The sequence below is a fragment of the Phasianus colchicus genome, unplaced genomic scaffold, assembly GCF_987193195.1.
Source record: "Phasianus colchicus unplaced genomic scaffold, bPhaCol1.hap1.1 HAP1_SCAFFOLD_57, whole genome shotgun sequence".
Lineage (NCBI taxonomy): Eukaryota > Metazoa > Chordata > Aves > Galliformes > Phasianidae > Phasianus > Phasianus colchicus.
In genome coordinates, this window is record NW_028325234.1 from 380,001 (window position 1) to 387,500 (window position 7,500).

The window sequence follows — 7,500 nt, forward strand, 5'->3', positions numbered from 1 at the left end:
CGCCAGCCTTGACCCCTGACCCTCCCCTGACCTCTCCCGGATTCCCCTGGCAGAGTGATTTTCGCTTATTTTTAATTTCTGTTCCTTTCCTACGTTTTTAGGTTTTCATCGCTTTTTTTTTCTTTTTTCTTTTTTTTCTCTTTTGACGTTTTAGTTCTCGTTTTTTCTTCTAATTTTTTTTTCTTTTTTTTTTAATTTTCCCATTCAATCATTCATTGAAATATATAAAATACTTTTCTAAGTGCCTGCCTGCCTGCCTGCCTGCCTGCCTGCCTGCTTGCGTGCGTGCGTGCGTAGGCCCGGCTTGGGATGGCGGGCCCACGCCGAGGCGCGGGTGCTCGTGAGGGGGTCGCGGTATGCCGGCACAGCCGCCTCCCCCTCCTCCTCCTCCTCCTCCTCCTCCTCCTCCTCCCGCCCCACCCCCCCAGCCCCTGCGCCCCACCCCGAGCTTAACCCTCGTACCCCCTCGCCCCCCCTCCCCCCCCTCCCCCTCTCCCCCCCCCACCCCCCGCCCCGGACTCGCCTCGCACGATTTATCTTTACCTACCTTTTTTTTTTTGCTTTGTTCAGCTTTTTACAAACTTCTCCATTTACGTATGGTTTTCCAGTTTTTTTATTTTTATTTTTATTTTTTTTTAATTTTTCCATTTCTTTATTTATTGGTGGGCTCGCGTGTGCGTACGTGCGTGCGTGCGAGCGAGCGTGCGCGCGTGATTTTTACTTTTTTTTTGCTGCGTTTTTCATTTTTATTTTTTTCCTTTGTTTTTATGTTTTCTTTCTTTCTTTTCTATCTTCTGTTCCGTCTCGTTTAACTTCGAACGTTTCAGCTTCTGTTTTTCTATTTTTTGAAATCTTTTTTTATGTTTATTTCTTTTAGCTTTCCCATCTCATCGTTCAAAATATCAAAAATATTTTTCTACGTACCTGTCTGCTTGCTCGCTCGCTCGCTCGTTTGTTTGCTTCCTCGCTTGCGGGCGTACGTTTTCCCAATGCTTTTTGAACCTCTGTCTAGTTGTTTATTTCTCTGTTTATTGATTTGTCGGCTCTCTCTCTCTCTCTCTCTCTCTCTCGCGTGCGTGCGTAGGCCCGGCCCGGCCCGGCCCGGCAGGCCCTCGCGAGGCGCGGGAGGTCGCGACGGGGATGCGGGTAGAGCCGGCGGCCGGCGCCTGAGGCCTTCCTTGCCCCCGCCCGCCCTGCACACGCACCCCCCCCCCTCCCCCCGCCCCCGGCCCCAGCCTTGACCCCTGACCCTCCCTCTCCCAGGCAGATGCGATTTTTAATTTCGTTTTTTTTTTTTCCTTTTTAAATGTTCCTTGACTTTCCTCGTTGTTCTGATCTTTTCATTTCATTTTATCTTTTGTTTTCCTATTTGTAGGCCCGGCTCGGGATGGCGGGCCCACGCCGAGGCGCGGGCGGTCGTGACGGGGTGGCGGTATGCCGCCACAGCCGCCGCTGCATTCCCCCCCCCCCCCCCCCCCTCCTCTTAACGTCCGTCCCGTGCCCCGTCGTCGTCCCCCCCCCCCCCCCCACCCAACACCCCTCGGCCCCCACCGCCCGGACTCGCCTCAACGTGATTTTTCTTTACCTATGGTTCTTTCCGTTTAGACTTCTGCCGTTTTCAGCTTTTTTAAAACTTTTCCATTTATATATGATGTTTCTCCGATTCCCCCCCAATATTTTTCCATTTGTTTGTTTATTTATTGCTTGGCTTGCTCGCTCGCTCACTCGCTCGCTCGCCCGTGCGTGCGTGATTTTTTTTTTTTTAATTTTAATTTAATTTTTTCCTGTGTTTTTATGTTGTCTTGTTTAGCTTCAAACGTTTCAGCTTCTCTTTTTCTAACTTTTTTTTTAGTTCTTTTTTTTTTTCTTTTTTAATTTTCCTCCTTATTTATTCATTCCATTAAAATATTTTCCTACGTACCTTTTCGCTTGCGTGCGTGCTGGCGGCTGCCCGCCTGAGCCCCCCCCCCCCCCCTCCTTTTTCTTTCTTTCTTTCTTTCTTTCTTTCTTTCTTTCTTTCTTTCTTTCTTTCTTTCTTTCTTTCTTTCTTTTTCTTTTCTTTTTCTTTTTCTTTTCTTTTCTTTTTTTCCCCCTCCGTGTTCCTGCTTTTCTGTTTTCGATTTTTCAGAAGCTTCTTAATTTTTGTATGTTTTTCTGATTTTTTTTGAACTTTTTTCCGTTTCTTTCTTTAGTTATTGGCTTAATTCATATATTTATCTATCTACCCATCCGTCTGCCTGTCTCCCCGTCCATTTGCTTGCTTGCTCGCTTGCTCGCTCGCCCGCTCCCGCGCGCGTGCGTTTGAGTAGGCCCGGCCCGGCCCGGCGCGCCCTTCCGTTGGGAAGAAGGGGGTCGCGACGGGCTTACGGGTAGATCTCGCGGCCGGCCACCTGAACTTCCCAGCGCGCAAAGCCTAAACCTGACCCTTACCCTAACCTCGCCCGCCTACCCTAACCCTAGCCCTAACCCGCCCTCTCCCGGACGTGCCCCGCCCGACTGGCCCGCTTTTCTGCAGCACCTGTAGACGTATTCTTCTTTCTCTCTCTCTTTCTCTCTTTCTCCCGCCCCCCCCCTCCCCCCCCCCCCCCCCACCTCTTTCTTTCTTTCTCTCTTTTCTTTCCCACCCTAGTCCCCTCCCCCGGCCCCCCGGCCCCTCTTACTTTCTTCTCGAAGACGTCCATCCGACGTCCGTGCGAGCGCTCGTTTGCTCGGTGGTCGTCCGTTCCTTCCTTCCTTCTTCTTGGGGGACGTTGGCCGAGAGAGCTGCGGGATTTGGGTTTTCCGTTATTTCTTCTTCCCGCCTTTCCTTTCTTTTGCCGCTGCCCGTGCCCGTCCCCCTCCACCCACCCGACTCCCACCCTGCCCGATCGGACCGGGTTTGTTCGCCGTTCCCGCCTCCTTTTTTTTTTTTCTTTTTAATTTCATTTTTTACTTTTTTAAGCTCCCTACCTCACCCGCACCCCCCCACACCCCCCTACCCACCACCACCACCACCTCCCACTCCGCCCTCCTCCTCCCCCTCCCCCTCCTCGGTTCCCCCCCCCCCCCCCCCCGCCACCCTCCTTTTTTTTTTTTTTTTTAATTTTTCTCTCTCGCTTCCCTCCGGCGGGCCAGGCCCGATGGCTTCGACCGGTCCCCGCAAACTCCCGCCCCCCCCCCCCCCCCCCCCCCGAAACCGGCCGAGGACCCACCCCCAGCCCGCCACGCGCTTTCTTTCCGTTTCTTTCTATTTTTTCTTTTTTTTCTCTGGGGGGAAAGGGGGGGGGGGGGGGGTGGCCGGGCCGGGGTGGGTGGGTGAGGGAACGGGCACGCCCGCCGCCCGGGAGAGGGGCTCAGGGCGAGCCCGGCGTCCGGATGAGTCGAAGGAACGAATCCCAGACGAACGCACACACCCACCCCCGGGACGGACGAGGCCGTTCCCCGCCGGCCTACCTCTGCCGCCGTCTTCCCGCCATTTCTTTTCCTCCCCGCGCTGACACGAGCGGCCGATCCCGTCGCGAGCCCGCCGGACGTTTCCCGCCCGCCCCGCTACGCGCGGGCGGGGACCCGCCGGCGCCTGCGCGCTTCCGCAGAGGGGGAGTGGGGCGGGGGGGGCGGGGGTGGGGAGTGGGGGGAGGAAGCGGGGGACATAGCGGCGAGCGGGAAAAGCGCCCTCCCCGCCCAAAACACAAACACACACCATCACCACCCCCACCCCGCAAGCCGCGGGCGGATCGGGTTAGAAATACCCGACTCCGAACACCCGGCGCGAAGAGCTACCGGGCCACCGAGCGAAAAGGGAATCAAACGAAAAGTGTCAAACGAGCGAACGCGCACGCAAACACGCGCCGGTAAAATAAACAAACGAACGGACAGACAAACAAACGCACGCGAGACGAACGAGAAGGGGCCTCCGCCGGACCCCGAGCCGCGGCGGCCGCAATGCGGACCCCGCACCGAACCGCGCCGAACGCGGCCGGACGCCCCTCAGAGCGGGGGCGGCCGGCCGCGCCAGCCGCCGACACGCGGAGCCCGAGTACGCCAGGAACGGGCCGGCCCGGGAGCGACCGACTCGGTCGAACCGAGGCGGAGGCGGCGGCGGCGGCGGCGGCGGCTCGGGTACGACGGAAAGACGGCAAGGCCCAGGCGAGCGCCGAACAACCCGGTCGCTGCCGCGGCGGCGGCCGGACTGCGCGCGGTCTATACGGCTCGGCGCGGCTCCGCCGGTCCGCAGCGGCAAGGAGAGGTCGGCAAAAACGGACGGCCGGAGGTCGCTGCGGCGCCGGCCAGGCAGCGGCGGCCACGTCAGCCCGGCTCCGCGCGGTTGCCTGGTCTCCCGCAGCGGGCCAGAGGTCGCTGCGGAGCCGGCCCGGCCGCGGCGGCCACGTCTACCCGGCTCCGCGAGGCTGCATGGCGAGGCGTAGCCGGCCTGGGGTCGCTGCGGCGCCGTTCCTGCAGCGGCGGCCACGTCTACCCGGCTCCGCGAGGCTGCATGGCGCGGCTGCAGCCGCCCAGGGGTCGCTGCGGCGCCGTCCCGGCAGCGGCGGCCACGTCTACCCGGCTCCGCGAGGCTGCATGGCGAGGCGTGGCCGGCCTGGGGTCGCTGCGGCGCCGTTCCGGCATCGGCGGCCACGTCTACCCGGCTCCGCGCGGCTGCCTGGCGCGGCGCAGCCGCCCAGGGGTCGCTGCGGCGCCGGCCCGGCTGCGGCGGCCACGTCTAGCCGGCTCCGCGCGGCTGCCTGGCCCGGCGCGGCCGCCCAGGGGTCGCTGAGGCGCCGGGCCGGCAGCGGTGGCCACGTCTACCCGGCTCCGCGAGGCTGCATGGCGAGGCGTGGCCGGCCTGGGGTCGCTGCGGCGCCGGCCCGGCAGAGGCGGCCACGTCTACCCGGCTCCGCGCGGCTGCCTGGCGCGGCGCAGCCGCCCAGGGGTCGCTGCGGCGCCGTCCCGGCTGCGGCGGCCACGTCTACCCGGCTCCGCGCGGTTGCCTGGTCTCCCGCAGCGGGCCAGAGGTCGCTACGGAGCCGTCCCGGCAGCGGCGGCCACGTCTACCCGGCTCCGGGAGGCTGCCTGGCCTCCCGCAGACGGCCTGGGGTCGCTGCGGCGCCGGCCCAGCAGCCGCGGCCACGTCAGCCCGACTCCGCGCGGCTTCCTTGTGCGGCGCAGCGGGCCCGGCGTCGCTGCGGAGCCGTCCCGGCAGCGGCGGCCACGTCTACCCGGCTCCGCGAAGCTGCATTTCGCGACTGCAGCCGTCCTGGGGTCGCTGGGGCGCAGTTCCGGCATCGGCGGACAAGTCTACCCGGCTCCGCGCGGCTGCATGGCGCGGCTCAACCGGCCTGGGGTCGCTGCGGCGGCGGCCCGGCAGCCGCGGCCACGTCTACCCGGCTCCGCGAAGCTGCATGGCGCGGCGTAGCCGGCCTGGGGTCGCTGCGGCGCCGTTCCGGCATCGGCGGCCACGTCTACCCGGCTCCGCGAGGCTGCATGGCGCGGCTCAACCGGCCTGGGGTCGCTGCGGCGCCGGCCCGGCAGCGGCGGCCACGTCTACCCGGCTCCGCGCGGCTGCCTGGCGCGGCTCAACCGGCCTGGGGTCGCTGCGGCGCCGGCCCGGCGGCGGCGGCCACGTCTACCCGGCTCCGCGAAGCTGCATGGCGCGGCTCAACCGGCCTGGGGTCGCTGCGGCGCCGTTCCGGGAGCTGCGGCCACGTCTACCCGGCTCCGCGCGGTTGCCTGGTCTCCCGCAGACGGCCTGGGGTCGCTGCGGCGCCGGCCCGGCATCGGCGGACGAGTCTACCCGGCTCCGCGCGGCTGCCTGGCGCGGCTCAACCGGCCTGGGGTCGCTGCGGCGCCGGCCCGGCAGCGGCGGCCACGTCTACCCGGCTCCGCGAGGCTGCATGGCGAGGCGTGGCCGGCCTGGGGTCGCTGCGGCGCCGGCCCGGCAGAGGCGGCCACGTCTACCCGGCTCCGCGCGGCTGCCTGGCGCGGCGCAGCCGCCCAGGGGTCGCTGCGGCGCCGTCCCGGCTGCGGCGGCCACGTCTACCCGGCTCCGCGCGGTTGCCTGGTCTCCCGCAGCGGGCCAGAGGTCGCTACGGAGCCGTCCCGGCAGCGGCGGCCACGTCTACCCGGCTCCGCGAAGCTTCATTGCGCGACTGCAGCCGTCCTGGGGTCGCTGCGGCGCAGTCCCGGCATCGGCGGACGAGTCTAACCCGGCTCCGCGAGGCTGCATGGCGCGGCGTAGCCGGCCTGGGGTCGCTGCGGCGCCGTTCCGGCATCGGCGGCCACGTCTACCCGGCTCCGCGCGGCTGCCTGGCGCGGCGCAGCCGCCCAGGGGTCGCTGCGGCGCCGGCCCGGCAGCGGCGGCCACGTCTACCCGGCTCCGCGAGGCTGCATGGCGCGGCGTAGCCGGCCTGGGGTCGCTGCGGCGCCGCCCCGGCTGCGGCGGCCACGTCTACCCGGCTCCGCGAAGCTGTACGGCGCGGCTCAACCGGCCTGGGGTCGCTGCGGCGCCGTTCCGGCAGCGGCGGCCACGTCTACCCGGCTCCGCGCGGTTGCCTGGTCTCCCGCAGACGGCCTGGGGTCGCTGCGGCGGCGGCCCGGCGGCGGCGGCCACGTCAGCCCGACTCCGCGAAGCTGCATGGCGCGACTGCAGCCGTCCTGGGGTCGCTGCGGCGCCGTTACGGCATCGGCGGACGAGTCTACCCGGCTCCGCGCGGCTGCCTGGCGCGGCTCAACCGGCCTGGGGTCGCTGCGGCGCCGGCCCGGCAGCGGCGGCCACGTCTACCCGGCTCCGCGCGGCTGCACGGCGCGGCGTAGCCGGCCTGGGGTCGCTGCGGCGCCGTTCCGGCAGCAGCGGCCACGTCTACCCGGCTCCGCGCGGCTGCCTGGCGCGGCTCAACCAGCCTGGTGTCGCTGCGGCGCCTTTTCGGCAGCGGCGGCCACGTCTACCCGGCTCCGCGCGGTTTCCTTGGTCTCCCGCAGCGGGAAGAGGTCGCTGCGGAGCCGGCCCGGCAGCGGCGGCCACGTCTACCCGGCTCCGCGAGGCTGCATGGCGAGGCGTAGCCGGCCTGGGGTCGCTGCGGCGCCGTTCCGGCATCGGCGGCCACGTCTACCCGGCTCCGCACTGCTGCCTGGCGCGGCGCAGCCGCCCAGGGGTCGCTGCGGCGCCGGCCCGGCAGCGGCGGCCACATCTACCCGGCTCCGCGAGGCTGCATGGCGAGGCGTAGCCGGCATGGGGTCGCTGCGGCGCCGTTCCGGCAGCGGCGGCCACGTCTACCCGGCTCCGGGAGGCTGCCTGGCCTCCCGCAGACGACTGGGGTCGCAGCGGCGGCCCGGTAGCCGCGGCCACGTCAGCCCGGCTCCGCGCGGCTGCCTGGAGCGGCGCAGCCGGCCCGGCTTCGCCGCGGAGCCGTCCCGGCAGCTGCGGCCACGTCTACCCGGCTCCGCGAAGCTTCATTGCGCGACTGCAGCCGTCCTGGGGTCGCTGCGGCGCAGTTCCGGCATCGGCGGACGAGTCTAACCCGGCTCCGC